This window comes from Zea mays, chromosome 4 (genome assembly GCF_902167145.1).
Source record: "Zea mays cultivar B73 chromosome 4, Zm-B73-REFERENCE-NAM-5.0, whole genome shotgun sequence".
In the NCBI taxonomy this organism is placed as follows: domain Eukaryota; kingdom Viridiplantae; phylum Streptophyta; class Magnoliopsida; order Poales; family Poaceae; genus Zea; species Zea mays.
Window position 1 is genome coordinate 59,543,540 of NC_050099.1, and position 16,320 is coordinate 59,559,859.

Genomic DNA, 16,320 nt, shown 5'->3' on the forward strand with positions numbered 1-16,320 from the left:
TACCTTCAGGGTATCAGGTCTTCTTTACTAGTGGGAATGGTGGTGGAATTATTGTTACTATCTGAAACATCATTATCCACATCTGACTCTAGCATAGCAGTTGTTGCAGTGGATTCCAGAGTGCAAGCTGTACTCGACAGTTATCCTAGCATTTTCATCGATCCAGTGGGACTCCCACCAACCCGCCTGTGTGATCATTCAATTTCATTGATCCCCGGTGCCCAGCCGTTCCACATAAGGCCATATCGTTACCCTCCAACCCTCAAAGATGAAATTGAAACTCAAGTTAAGGAAATGCTATCCCAGGGGGTGATACGAAAGAGCAGTAGCCCCTTTGCATCTCCAATTCTCTTGGTCAAAAAGAAAGACCACTCATGGCGATTCTGTGTAGATTACCATTATTTGAATGCCACGACGGTGAAGAGTAAATACCCTGTGCTGATATTTGGTCAGTTCTTTGTGCTCAGGCACTAGGCATGTAGAGGTATTTTTTGTTGTTATTTTCTCTTTATGTGGATGTGGTTACAAGGCTGTTGACAAAATATTACTACTCCATCGTCCTCCCTCTCACCCATAAGGTATTTGATATATTACTTTGTCCAGTCGATGCAGCTTACAAGGCTGTTGACAAAATAATCCAGGTTTGTTGGCACACTTTTAATCTTTCTTGTACGGGTACACTACTTCTAACAATGGAATATGAATGTTGTTTTTTGCGCAAAAGTTGCCTGGCTTTTAGCATCGTTTGATGGGTGAGGACACACATCGCCTCCAAATGCTAGAACGCTAGGGATATTTGTTCTCTCAAATAAAGCTTTACCTGTTATATTATATAATACTTCCGTAAGAAGAGCTGTTAGTGGCTGGAGTGAATAGAATTTGGTTGGTCGGTGCCTCCAAGTTGTTTGGTCTGCCGTTCAAATGCCTTATTATTCTGCGAGCTGTTTTAAGATTGGGCCTCAATTTTTTTCTAGGCAGAAAGTGCTACTACCGCTCTCAACTGTAGCGGTGTGGTACTGGGATCCTTGCCAATAAGGTAAAACTCTGACTGATCTTCTTACACTTTTGCATTGAGGAAGGAGCTCTTCTGGGCAGTTGGATAACAGAGTCGTTCTAGTGTGTTTTCAGGGTGAGCCCGTCCAAGACGCCCGTGCGTCCCCGTGCCCCTCGCCAGCTGATGTCGTCCTAGGTATACATACAGGAGGTGCTGACGATGGCACTGCTCATATATAAGTAATAGAGATAGACATGTATATATGAAAATGGTCTTTTGTTTTCAAGTTGTGGGCTCGGCCTTTTTTTTCTCTCTCTCTCTCCTTGATTCACCGTTGGTCGAGGCTGTTTTTTTACCTTGCACATAGAGGAGAGCTTCAGGTTGTCTGATGCTTTAGGTTGGTCTTTTTTCTGTAGGCTCTCAAGCCATCTTCTGGACCTCCCAAGTCCAGGGAGTGCCTGCCTCTGATCCTCATCATCAGGAACATGCTCAAGTATGCACTGACGTACCGTGAGGTCATTTCTATCCTGATGCAACACCATGTACTTGTTGATGGCAAGGTCAGGATTGACAAGACCTACCCTGCTGGGTTCATGGGTATGTCGATATCTCTATTAATGCATAAAGATACCTATACACATATCTTGGTAGCTGTATGAGGTTGCTGTTTTTCGTTAGTAGATCTATGTACCTTATCCTTGCTATACTGTCCATATATGTTGTGTGCATGAAAGTCTTGCATTGAAAATGTCATGTGCTATAATCGTTAGGACTATTAATATGTTGCTCTTTCTATCTATCCATTTACATCGCTGGAAATTCCCATGCCCTTTCATAGTACGCCTGTGAAATGCTCACTGCTTTTCTATTGGTTTGTGTGCAGTTCAAGCTCTGCAAGGTGAGATTTGTTCAGTTTGGCCAGAAAGGCATCCCCTACCTGAACACCTAATTGTTGTACAGGAAAACATAGAATGGAATTCAAATTTGGTGGCCGCAAAAGTGTGGAGACTTGAATTCATATAAAGTTAGGCTTAACATTAGTGCAAACAGTTGTATTTTAGTTTAGATTTACAGTACACTTATGTATGCGTTGTTTGACAATGCTTATTTATGATATACTGAGTTGTACTTATTTATATTATATTAATTATAATATTGTTCAATATATGTGTATGTATATTTCTCTTTCAAATTATTATAACGTGATATCTGAAAAATGATTATAAATTGAAGAATGTACTGTCATTTAAGTCATTTCGTTTAAATCTTAATAAGACGGTCACCAAAATGTCTAATATCAGTCTCCTAAATAAGACGGTTTCTAAAACGTCCATTATTAGTCACCTAAATAAGATGGTTTTTCTATTGTAATCGTCTATTATTGTAGGATATTCGAGACAGTTTGATAAATACTTTATGACTTATAATGTTTGTATTCTCTACGGTTCTTTAGAAGCAGTGTCTTAAACAAAAACCTAATTCAAGACGGTTTATCGGACAAAATGACTTAAACAAATACCTTTTTCAGATGGTTATAAATTAAAAATTGTCTTATATAATATCTTTTAAGACGGTTTATAACTATATTAAATGTGGGACATCTTTTACGACTCCATCAAATTTGGACACTTCATAAGCGTCTTAAGAAGTGAAAATTAACTGTCTCATATAACATGTTTTGTAGTAGTGTATTAACAGTATATGAGAAACTTCATCAAATAAAGAAAAAATATGGAGGAACAGATAGACAAGCATGAAGAGTTGTTAAGTAATTGAAGCATGACAGAACTAAGATTTTCAGTAAAGCATTCTACTGCTACTATTCCTACACAAGAAACTAAAAAAACATAACGGAAACAGGAAATTAGGAACAATATGCAGGTGTAAACGTGGTATCACACGCAAGATATTACAAGAAGATTCAGGTGTTGCATACATGAAAACACACATGCCTTTTATTAACACAATATTCTTTCTAATTTGCTTAGTTTCTCACACTACAACAGATCCTATTATATGAGACGGTTAATTTTCACTTATTAAGACGTTTATCAAGTGTCCAAATTTGATGGAGTCGCAAAAGATGTCCCACTTTTAAGATGGTTGCAAACCGTCTTAAAAAGATATTACATAAGACGTTGTTAGTTCATAACCGTCCAAAAAAGGTATTTGTTTAAGTTATTTTGTCCAATAATCTGTCTTAAATTATGTTTATTTAAGATACTTTTTCAAAACAACCGTCGAGTATATAAACATTTTAAGTCACAATTTATTTAGTAAATTGTCTAAAATGTTCTATATTAATAAGCGCTTGCAATATAAAAACCGTCTTATTTAGGTGACTGATATTGGACGTTTTGGAAATCGTCTTATTTAGAAGACCGATATTGGACATTTTTAGAACCGTCTTAATAAGATTTAAACAAATTGACTTAAATAACAATATATTCTTCAATTTATATTCATTTGAGATACCACATTATAATAATTTGAAAGAAATACACACATGTATTTAATAATAATATAATTAATATAATATAGATGAGTACCAATCAATATTTCATACATAAGTGTACTCTAAATCAAACCAAAACACTGGGATAATCTTGTAAATGGATTCTACAACAATGTAGCGTCTAATCTTTTCAGCACGTTTATTTCCACGAGTAAGTTTTTCCAAAGTGCTTGCAAGTGAAGCCACATCATTGTGCTTGAAGTACACAACAGTGCTTCTTGATAGATGGAGACCATTTTGCACTGCCCAATGAACACCCTCATCACTGCAATCACATCAAATATTGGCACAAATTTAGCAAGGGAACAGTCAAGAGAAGAAAAATAATGGAAAAAACTACCCATGTACAATTAATTGACATAGGAATAATAACTCATCAATAGACACAAGAAAGAGATGACAATGTTGTGCTAAAGCCTATTCAGTATAACAAACTAAAAATATATGTCACTGTGTACATACTCATCACCTATTTATATGTACATCATCTTAGAAGCAATACTATAACGAACTAAAAATCTGAAAATACATTGTAATCTTAAAATACGCCAGCCAATACTTTTTGTCCAGAAATGGAACATGTTCATTCTTTGTTTATTGCAATAAGTGATACATGCAATAGTAGAAAAACAAACTACAATTCATAAAGGTATTCAATATTTATCTACATCAGATGTCAGGCCCTTCACTACAAAAACTTGACAGATGAACCGAAACTGTTGGAGAAAAGAAGGCAAAAAAACCTCACAAAAACACTTTTTGGTTGCTCCCAAAAACAGCACTTTTTGGCTCCACACCTGATCAAGACTAAATCACTCTAGACCTTGCCAGTCCAACAAACAGAGTTTTGATCACTATATGGTTATTTTTCTATTAAATAAACCTGGTAAGACTATGATACAATGGAAGATACTGCTGGCCAATTATTGTGCATGCATTTTATTGCTACAGGGAGTATAGGAGAGGGTACCTGGCAATCTCTAAATAACCGCTCGTTCTTGCAGCTGAACATTATTACATACAATAGAACCTTGGATGTGGCAACCATCTTCAACAACAAGATTCATCACAACCGAGTTGACAATCTGTAGCAAGGGTGGAAATGATCTCTTTCATGACAAGGAAGTAAAGAAGCTTCAACCAGAATGGAACTTAAATTTGGCAAGGATACCTTATAGGGTGTTTACAGATGCATCAACTACTCCGTCTAGTACTGGCTTGCTTCTCTGTACTCTGTGAAGAACTCCATTTCCACTGAGTTCTATAGGACCACAATTTCAAGTTCAGATTGAAGTTAACCAGAGATATACATGTTGATGAGTATCCAAGGAAAGACTTGTTACAAAATACATGTAGCAAAACAACCTATGGCTAACTGCCGATATTATACAACTAATAATTGAAGTTTGACAACGCAAGACGAGAGCACCGTACTACTACTACTACAGTAAGTATGAGCATATATATATGATTATTTCATAAGCTGAGAAATCGGAATAAAGGCATCATCGATCACAATGGTTTACACGGATCAGATTGAAAATACAAAAGCATTACCCGCACAACTCCCTGATGCATACGAGGAAGGAAATGAGGCAGTCACTCCTACTACATGGCAAGAAATTGCACGACACGCGAGCGGCCAGATCCCATAAAAATCCGACCTCAGCAAGAAATTTCCCTTGCCCGTGGGTCAAGGAGCAGTAGGAAGGCAAAGTAGATACTGCATGTGCGCGCGATGACCATGTTTGAGATAAATATGTGAAACACACACCTTTGAAGCTTCTCAAAAATCATCTCCAGTGCCTTCTGTTCTGGCAGCGGCTTCGTCCTCGTGCTCCCTAAATCCACCTAGCAGGACTAAATAAATCAAATAGCTTTATAACCACGCAATGCTCGAATAGTAATATACACACCAGGATCATCCTCTTCTACTCATCCTCGCTCTTGGTCAATTGCGTTGTTTACAGAGGCTAAAACTTGACCTGATACAAAGTAGTAAACTAAGTTATGAAAGCAGAAATATAATTGAGGTAATTATTATCCTCTTCAACCCACTTATTCACCTGTTAACTACCTTTTTTTAGGTGACTAATTCATGGGAGGAGTCAACACTCAATAGAATTGTTAAACTAACAGGAGGGACAACTAAACCAGTCAAAGTTGGTAAGATGGGCTATTGAGTGTGGATAGTACTATAACAGAGTGGGTAGACCTGACGGTGAAATATTGTGGCCAATTTTGGGCATTCAGGGCCTTCCTTTACTATTTTACTACAGGTGGAGCATATTTTTAGTTATCAAATATGCCATTGATACCTTCTTGCGGCCTTTCAGAGTCTTCTATATCCCAGAACTGATAGTTGATGTCTGAAAATCGAGCTTCTTAAAACAGATGCCCAACATGTTATTTCATCCTTGGCTTCAATGCTTGATGTTTCTTATCATCCTCTGCCAGAATTTCTTCTATACTTACACAAAACATATTAGGTACCTTTGATAGTTCTACACCCAATATGCCTTACATTTCATATTGATGATTTGACTTGCCAATTTTATGGATTTGACACACTTATCTCTAGGCTTGAACTTTCTCTGTTCTGGCATTTTCTTTAGTTTTTAGGGGTTCAAATTTACCATGGATTCATTCTAACCTAAGACCATTGTAGCAGCCTTGACAGTATGAAGCTTTTTCATACGAGGGGTTTCTGAAAACACACGGACATATATCAGTTTGGTACAGAATCAACCTGAAGATGAATAACTAACACCACAATTAAATATCTATTGTACCAAAGATCTTATCAGGATGGCTGATATAATCATACAAATATGAAGAATAAAAGATTAAATAAGAAAACTCCTAGGCACTACCACAGTCATGAAGCATAGAGGATTATTGAGAAGATGGCAGTGTTCAGAAGATAATAGGAAATTAAGATAAGGTAAATTGAAGTGATTGGTGCTTGCAAAAAGTCATATAAACAACAAATAAATGGTGCCCAGATTCTCACAATATAGACATGCATCATTGCCATCAAAATTCAGTGTCTACGCTCCATCCAGTTAAGGTTAGGAGGTCTGCAGCTTTTCACAGTAACTTGTGGAATCAAGGTTTAAAAAATATGCTATGCTAATAGTTGTTAGAAGTATGAAGCTTATATTTCAAATGATGAATCAATAAACACACCCTATACATCAACTACGATCTGCGTGGTCACATTACTACATTAGACATTAACATCTCATCATAAATAATTAAATAAATACTGATCAGTCTTAGCTATAGTACTTTCACATATACCACTCAAGAATTTAGTATTGGCAAAACTATTATGCTTCATAAACTATTTTCGCTTTTGTAGGACATATGAACTTAGGTTATATAAGAGTAAACCATAATACCGGTCTGAAATAAGAGTTCATACTTAGGTTATATAAGAGTAAGAAGATCAAGTTCTAAACATAAGCACATATATCTTTGGGTTATCACCTTTCTAGCTTCAAATGACACCTTTTGAGCGAGTGATTTACTTAGAGGAACTGAACCACTAAAGACAGCACAACTACCTAAAGTTTTTGGGTAGAGTAGAACACTCGCTTTGGCCAGGGCACCTGTAAAAATGGGGACACAAGTTGTATTGGTATCATCTTATGACCTTGAATACTAAACACAAATTAAGCTCAGTGATTTACCTCATACTCAATTCATGCACATAATCAATAGCTTTAAGGACTTCATTCTCATCTCTACCAGTTTTCTACAAAAAAGAGACCACAATAGTGGAATAAATAATTCAAATTGATATATGTGCTGCCGAAGGCGGCGACGGAGAGGGCCCCGCCGCTGACACCCAGTCGCTGCAGAGTTATTTCTACTCCATACTTCACCGTGTGAGATCTTGCAAACCTGAGGTATGAATCTCTAATATCATGAATCTAAGTAGCAAGTGATAGCACATATCACAAAACAGTTGTTGTGAATACCAAATAAATTAAAAACGATGAGATAGAGTACACAAGTTACTCTAGCCACAACGAAACGAGCACCTCACCCTGTAGAAAGTAATGCTTTGAGTACAAGCTGTTATAGTCAACATCAACATCTGTCTCAGATTTGGAATCCAGGAATTCTGATACCTGAAACAAGTAACAGGAGAGATAACGATAGTATCATACGTAAGTGACATAAATCATAAATGGGAACTCCATGCTTTAGATAAGCGGCTTAAAAAATACGTTCCTAAAGTGGCCTAAAACTAAGTGTAAGATAATGTACTAGTCCACCTCATAATCATGCACAAAATCATTTCAAATAAACTCATAATTTTAGACCTAAACTTCACATATAAACACAATCAACACAACAACACTGATAGGACCCGTCAGATAGCCGATAAAAATTCTGAACTCATCCTACGCAATTTTAGTTCACCACAATCATAACATCGAACCTATAAAACCTAGACTTGGTCATATCATTATAAATAATGGGACAACTAAACAAACACTTTATGGCGAGGCACTTCAACGATCATCTAATATAAGCACTACAAATACTTAATACCACCACAATATCTACAAAGAAAAGAGAGGAAAGAATCCTTCCCTGTATAACTCAATGGACTAGCACGCAAGCACTGCTACGGATCATGAGGTTATCCCAGAGCACATCAACCTCAATAAATTCCGAATACACAAGAACGACGTCAATCCCATGGCTCAGGCGTCCCACTGAATACCTGGCGAGCATCACATGACCTCACTCCTTTAATTACTTCCTTGCTCAAACATGGGGATTTCAATTCTTCACCAAAAATGCACACATATACACAATTAATAATTAAGCATGGGCGCCAGATGGGAAACGAACAGAGCAAAACACGACACGGACGTGACCTGAGCAAACATCGGCGTGGAGCTAGGGACCGAGCAGAGGAGGTCCGAAAAGGAACGGTACCTAGATGCTTGACCACGCCATCAGGAGGGGCTGGGAGCTCGGCATCGGCCTGGGCGTCGATGGAGAGGAGCAGGGACGGGAGGGGCGCTCGCGTGCTGGCATGGGGAGGGCACGGTGAGCAGAATGGTCGAACCTGGCAAACCTGGTCGGAGCAGGGAGGGAACCAGGGGGATGGAGGAGCTGGACGTGAGGGCGACGACACGTCCGATGTTGGGGCTGGGGCGAGCTCACTAAGGAAGTAGGGGCACAACCATGGTAGGGTTGCTGCAGAGAGGAAGATGGAGGGAGGGGCATCGGCTGGACATAACAACAGGAAGGGGAGCTGGTTGGACCTGAGCAGGGCGACGTCGGCAATGGAGGTTTGGGCATTGGAGACGCTCGGCATGGGAGAAGCCAGGGATGGCGCTTGAGGAAGAGAGATGCTGGTGAAGGGATCTCACGTGTGGGGGAGGAAAACTGGGCTCCATGGCGGCTGAAAGGATATGGATGGTTGGAGAATCTCCTGTTGAGAGATTTACACCTGGATAAGGCCCTTAGGGAGTCATACGATCCATTCTTGAGAGGACAATGCGGGCTACAGAAAAGGCTAGAAGCCCCAAGCGGCTGGAGATAGGGCTGATGATTAGTAAAAGAGAAATTAGATCTTTCTCCCATTTTCTTCAACAAAAGAATACAAACCCGAGCTCTAAAATTAGAGTTTGAACATGGTATAAGTGGATCAGATCACAACGATACGGGTCGACGGTACTTGTGACATGGTTTGATTTAATCAAAACCAAATTGAATTTACCTGAATCTCATTTATATTGGCAAAAGCAAATTTCAGAAATCCGAGTTCTGGTATTAGGATTTAGACGTGGTCTAATTTAGTCGGACCAAAATTATATGGGTGATTGTATTTAGACAACGTTTGCTTAAGTTTGAAATTGGACAAAAATGTATCTGCTAAGGAACATATTTAATTTCTTCGCCTTAATGAATGGGGAAACTGATTAATTGCGAATACACGCTCTCGACTCCAATTTTCTCGGTCTAGTTTAATATCGCATCAACACACTTGTCGCCGAGCTTCTAATAAACTTTACTCGGGTCAAAAATTACAAGAGTGGGTCGAGGTTCCAAATTCTTATCCACTTAATCGATAAATTTTAATAAGACACAAATTTCGACATTTCGCAAAATAAATACGAGAGATCAATGTGGCATCGAAATTGTGATCCTTTTTAAAGCGACGTCACGCAACGTTCACATGGGCGAGAGGCTGCGTGCTGTCTAGACACGGATTTGCACCCGCCACACACATCATGATGTCTGACCACAGATAGACATGGACAACGCAAGCGTGAAAGAATTTCAAACGAATTTTAAGAACCAGATTCGATTTCAAAGATTAGAGTTTGGGCAAGACGTCGATGGCTCAACCCAAACGATATTGGATCTGATGTTTCGGAAGATTACTAAAGTCTGATTTTTTGCAAAATAAATCAGGACAATTTAAACAAATGGAGACAGACACGTTATCAAAATCGTGATAGACAAAGATGATCAAAATTTAGTGTCCATTTTATTCACCACTATCACGTGTTAAAGTCCGCACTCGTGGTCGAGCCGATGATAAACACCTGGGGTGTTACAGATAAGTTTTACATTTATATCATACATATCATCAAACTAAGTCGAATTCACTATTCACTATGTTTTTTCACAATAAAACTTATCAGAAATATCATACTAAGATGGTTTCGTATTTAGAAGTGTCTAGTATACCCACTAACATCTAAGTCAGTTCTTATACCCTAGACGACTATAATAATATTTTTATTTGAGATGGTTTCATATGTAGAAGTGTCTAATATACTAACCAAAATCTAAAACAATTCTTAAAATCATAATGAATCAAAAGGTATATTTATTTAAGATGGTTTTCAATAACAATCCGTCTTAAATCAACATAAGACATTTTTTACGATGTAACCATCTCAAAACACTTCTTTATTAAAGACGGATCTCCAACAAACTGTCTTACCTTATTCATCACCATATGATAAAAGACGCTTCTATAAAATGCACCTGTATCTGTCTTAAAATGTGCGTCTTAAATAGGCATATTTCTAGTAGTGTCACCCAAGTCTGAAGTTGTTCAATGCTCTATTTTCTTTTATTTTTTATGTTATTAGTTGAAGGCACACTTGCACACCCTTACTTGCATACTGATGAGCCAGTTTGCTCGATGCCCTTCAGGATAAGTCTGTTACTCCCTGGACAAAAAAATTCAAGAATGATGATGGTATTGAGGTGATGATACCTGCACAAAATCCTGATTTGGTTCCTAACATCGTTTATCCATGGATCAAAAGTAAAGAAGTTGACATTAGAGTTAGTATGTTTCACATATGTATCTTTATCCCATCCTTTAAAATAAAAATCTAACGTTTTTCCCAATAGATGTCACTGCTCAAAGTCGCTAACTCCAATTCTTAGAAATTGATTGAACATTAAAAAAATATACAGCAGTGGCTATCCATTGGCACACCATTGAACAAAACAACATGTAAACTGAAAATGGTACACTAATGCACAATATAAGGAAACATTGGGAGCCGATTGTACCTCTTCCAGGCCCAAACAAAGCAGTTGTAGCAATGCCACATTTCACATAAGGATTATGCAACAGATCCAAAAACGTTCCTGAACCATGGGTAGACTGATCAGAGGGGCCCTTCGCGCCAATATTAAACATCACTCTGTTATTCCAGAAAATCAGATCACGCTATGAATGTCTCGTGGTAACTCACCGTGGCCGATATGGATACCGAGCGAGCCACAGCAGAGCGCGACGAGCGTCCACGCCAGGATGGACCGCACCCACGCCGCGCAGCCGCCGCACATCATGCCGTTCACGTCGAGCAGCACGGTGGTGGCACCGGCGGCCCCCTCCCCGGTAGCCGCGTCGAGCACGGGGCCGGTCCGCGGGTGCGCCGCGGGTGGGGAGACGGAGGGGAGCGGTAGGCTGGCGAAGGCTAGGGTTTGGATTGGCGTGAGGGAGAGGGCGGTTGGCGATCTGGTGTGACCCCGTGGGGTGAATGGGCCTAGCGCTCGGGCTCTTCTAGCTGGGGCTGTGAAGGTTCGGGCCTCCGCCACGCACGGGTCAGCTAGATCAAAAGGTATGGCCAGGGCTTCATGTAATTATAGGAAGCCCAGGGCTCTTAATATATAAACTATATATATATATGTGTGTGTGTGTGTGCGCGCGCGCGCGCGTGTGTGTGTCTCGTAGCATAGCAATCATGATCAGCTTCATCCTCTGTAATCCTCAATCTACAAGCAATATGTCCACAGAAACTTACAGGATGTAGGGTATTACGCGCTCGAGCGGCCGAAACATATATAATTTTTTGTGTTTTGTCATGCTTTGCATAAGCCATCGAGATGCGATCGACATTGCCTTCCTCCCAAAAGCATTACACGATACGTCCGTAGTTCGTCGTCGATACTAAACATCGACAAACACGGCATGGGACAAGTAGGGGCGACTTTATACACAGTCGACACAAAGGAGGCAAGAGGCTGGTATGGGGTGGGGAGGGGGTGGGCTCGGAGCGCGTGAGAAGTTGGATGGCGGGTGCTGGGTGGGGTTTTCATCGTGCATGGGGAGAGGGCTGGCGCGTGGGAGGGGCGGGCGCGGTTGGATCGCGTAGGCTGTTGCAGCGCACGTGGTTGACACACGTACGACGCACGAAACGCGTACGGTACGCGTGTACGAAACTGCTTCTTTTATATAGGAAAATGGACGTGCGTACATATATTTTGGTGTGAGCACATAAGAGATAATAAAATTAAGAAACCGCAAGAAAAAGTGCACAGAATTGATATGTGCAAACATTAGATACATATATATACGCGGCGGATACAGAATAAAAATTATACAAAAACAGTCTTTGTCTGGCCGGTTTCGTGGAGTTTTCAATTACGACGGCTGTCTGCTACAGCTAGTTTGCCGCCAAGAACACAGACCATTCCAGTACACCTCCGGTGATTCGCTGAACTACCCACATCTCACGTACGATCTGCTGCTTTGAGTATTGAGGATCTCGGTGGACGGACTTTGGGCACACCTCACCGGAACGGCGACCGCCTGAGCACCACGCGGTGGTGTGTTTCACACAGCACGGGTAGGAATTGACAATTTTTCTGCCGCATCTGAATTTGCCGTTCCGTTCCACACGGTGGTGTGTGGCCTTCGTCTCATCGCATCACCGGAGGAGCATATAAAGTCCAGCATGACAAGTGACCGGACTTTCACCTAAGCCGAGCACGTCAGCATGAGCCTCTAGTCAGAACTACCACTGTTGCGGGTCAGGTAGTGTGACCGCTCCCAGAAGCTTGTTCGTGGTTTCACTCGTCACACATCGATTTAAGGTTAAATTGAGACGCAAATTAAATGTGTGTTAGAATTAAGTCTCACACATATAATGACTCATGATACAGAAACGAATGTCACATCTTTACTACATAATATGAGTTCTATACAAAATAGCTAAATAATTACATCATACGAAGACAACGATCCTTCGCATTCATAGTTGACTAGAAGACGACGACCTATATCTCTACGAACTCATCGCGACATCTTTCAAGCTTCTCATCTTGCGGTACCTGTTCTTGACCTAGGGGATGTGAATACAACAAGAGTGATTTCACATACGTTTATCGCTCAATAAGTTGTGTGAATAATGTGCATGAGCTCACTTACGATAGGGGACTCATATGAAGTGTAAAGCTTACCAGAGAAGATGGTTAAAGCTGAGCATTACTTTTAAAGTTGGTCAAAGTTTTATTAGCAATTACTAAGTATAAGTACATACCAAGCCAAATAAATAAGAGATCAAAATTAATAATAATCCCACAATACAATGTCAATGACAGATTAAGTTTAATTCAATGATTAATCATGTGAGTGTCCGAGCCGCTCTTGACCGTGAGCACGGCTGATATACCAGTTTTACACTCTGCAGAGGTTGCACATCTTTACCCACATATCGTGTTACCCAGTTGCCAAGGGATCACGACTTTCCATTCATCTATACCGAGGAGACGAGGCAGGGTAGCACTACGCGGCCTTTGTAAAGTTCCACTAGTTCAAGAAACCCCGTTCCAGATCCAAGAAGAAGGAAGCATAGGATTCCCTCGTCCGAAAAGCTTTACAGACAGTTCGACCCGAGGACCTCCCTATACTCTACAGCAACTCCTCCTCGTTTCCCTCTTTCAGGTAAGGTGATCTCTCCCTCGCTTTCCTAATTACTTGGCCAAGTGCATCCCATTCCACCCTTGTGGTAGCACTGTTTTCCTGGGTGGTTCTCCATGTTCCAATTAATACAATAACCTTATCATGAACAATAATTAAACCAACAATATTAATGGAACATTATCATATATAACATTAATTCCCAAAACTAGGTAGAGCAATAACAAATCTACCCAATAGTTCAATTGTTTGCAAGGTGTGGGGTAAACAAAACTAGGGAAACCTATTAGGTCCCATCAAATTAACCTGAGTATGTCACAGTGATTAACAGAGACATTATTAGGTAAAGAAGAGTTATCAAGGGCACACCATGCCTTATACTTGCAACTCTATGTACTTCTCCAAAGTTGATCTTGAGACCTCATGACCTCGCTTCTATTCGTAGCAATACATACAATCAAGCAAATAATGGATATGATAACATTACACCAAAGCATAAGAACAAAGCATGTAAGAATATTCTACGAGTCGCTACGTGATCGTAGGTTCGAGAAACACTAAAAATAGAGTTATGGTTAAAAAGGTATGGTTTTCTAAAGTTCTTAGGTGTTTAAACAATAAAAATATATTCTATATGTAAATCATGTGAGAAAGGTAAAGAAATAACTATTTCAACTTTAATCTAAGTTATACTTGAGTAGAGATCATATTTTAGTCGGATTATAATTATTAACGGATTAACTTTGATTAGAAGGGTTAATCTATTAAACATAGGCTAGACCAATATCTATTTATAAAAAATATGCGACATGACCAAACAATGATGCTATTGTGTAGGTAATTTATTAGAAGACAATGCGACTGGAACAGACTCATTCAGAGTTACAATGTGCAAGATATGAATTTTCAAAGTTTATATATTTATTTTTCTACTAGAAATCATTTTCCAGATTTATTATATGAATTACTAAAGTCTCTGGTTGGTGGCTTCAATTCTCCGTAAGTATAGGGTTAGATATATAAAATCCAGGACCTATCGGTAATTACTTTCGTATTGGCGTGGATGGCGGGTTAATTTCGATAAACCCGAGGGTCTCTATTGTAACTGTCGCTCGGTGAAGGGGTATCGGGTACCCTGAGCCGTATGATCCGGAATCGATGGTTCAGATCAGAACCTTGATTACACGAATCGGTATGCGAGATCCTCCGTTGGATCATGGATCCATGGCTAACATTACTCTACGTCTGCGGCAGTTGCTGGTCCTTGGATCCAGGATCCATGACCATGGTTCAGAATAGACGAAGAGAGTATACACTTTCTAATCTCGTCCATCCGTATTTGATCCAACGGCCACATGTCCCGCACGACACGATCTAATCTAGGTCGTTCATACTTAGACCAAGGGCTCACGACAAATGCTTTTCCTCCCTCCCCCCCTCCGGCCACCTGTGCGCCCAGGAATAGGGCTCCCGGCGACGTACCATGCCGGCGCATGCCATGCCATGCCCTGGAGTGATAATCCCCATGGAAAACTGTGACACATGCAGAGATGGATAATGTGAAGGGTTGGGAGAGTGCTCACCATCTGCGGCACATCAACGAGCTCTTCCCGCCGCATGGTGCGGCTCCACTGCGGACCTCCGCCTTCAACGAGCAATCGCCGATGGACCAGACTCTCCTGAGCCCATGGTTCATGCTACTCACCTTCATCGAGCCTCGCACTACCCTCTGGTTCAATTCCCCCTTGGACGGATCGACGACAAGGGTGAGGTCCAACAACGGTGGCTCCACATTCTTCCACCGCGTGCTCTCTCTCTCTCTCCGCTCGGCGATGGTGCTCAAATCCCAAGCTAGATGGTCATATGGAAGGGGCCTGGTGCCTGCTTATATACGTGATGGGAATTCAGCTGGGAGAGATTGTGGTGAGATCATGGATGAAGTACCTGTCGAACTAGGCGGAGTTTGTTGTGATCATACTGGGAGAAGAGGGATCTGACAAACCGGGCCCACGCGACAGCGACAAAGATGCGAGTGCGCCTGGGTGTGCGGGTGAGGTGTGAGAAGCTAGCACGTGGGCCCTACTGGTCAGCAAATGCGACTAGCGTGGGTTGAGGTACAGGGTGGGCGGTAGGGTAAGAAAATGGGCAGGAAGTAGTAATGTAGATGGGCTGGCGGTGCAAGTAGTAGTGGCCCGCGGGTGAGAGGTTTTGGCCCACGAAGTCGACTAACCATTTCCCTCTATTTTCTATTTCTTTTCTTTTCTTCTTGTTTTATTCTAATTTTAGTATTCAAATTCAATTGAGTACAAGTTTCAAATTCCAATTTTATGCATCAATCAAATTCCAACATGCAATGCAAAATTATTTTATGTATATTATATTAATTATTCTACTGCTTTTAGTTAGGCAAATATCTACTTCTCATTTTATTCACTTGGAGAAAAGGTTATTTTGAAGAGGTGGCAAACTTTAAAAGTTAATTCAGAAATAAATAGTCATTACTTATTTACTTTGATTAGTAGAGGGCAAATTATATCCTTTGTCTATATATGTTTTTTCTATTTTTTTTGAAGGCACAAAGATTTTATAAAAATCAATAAAAGGGAT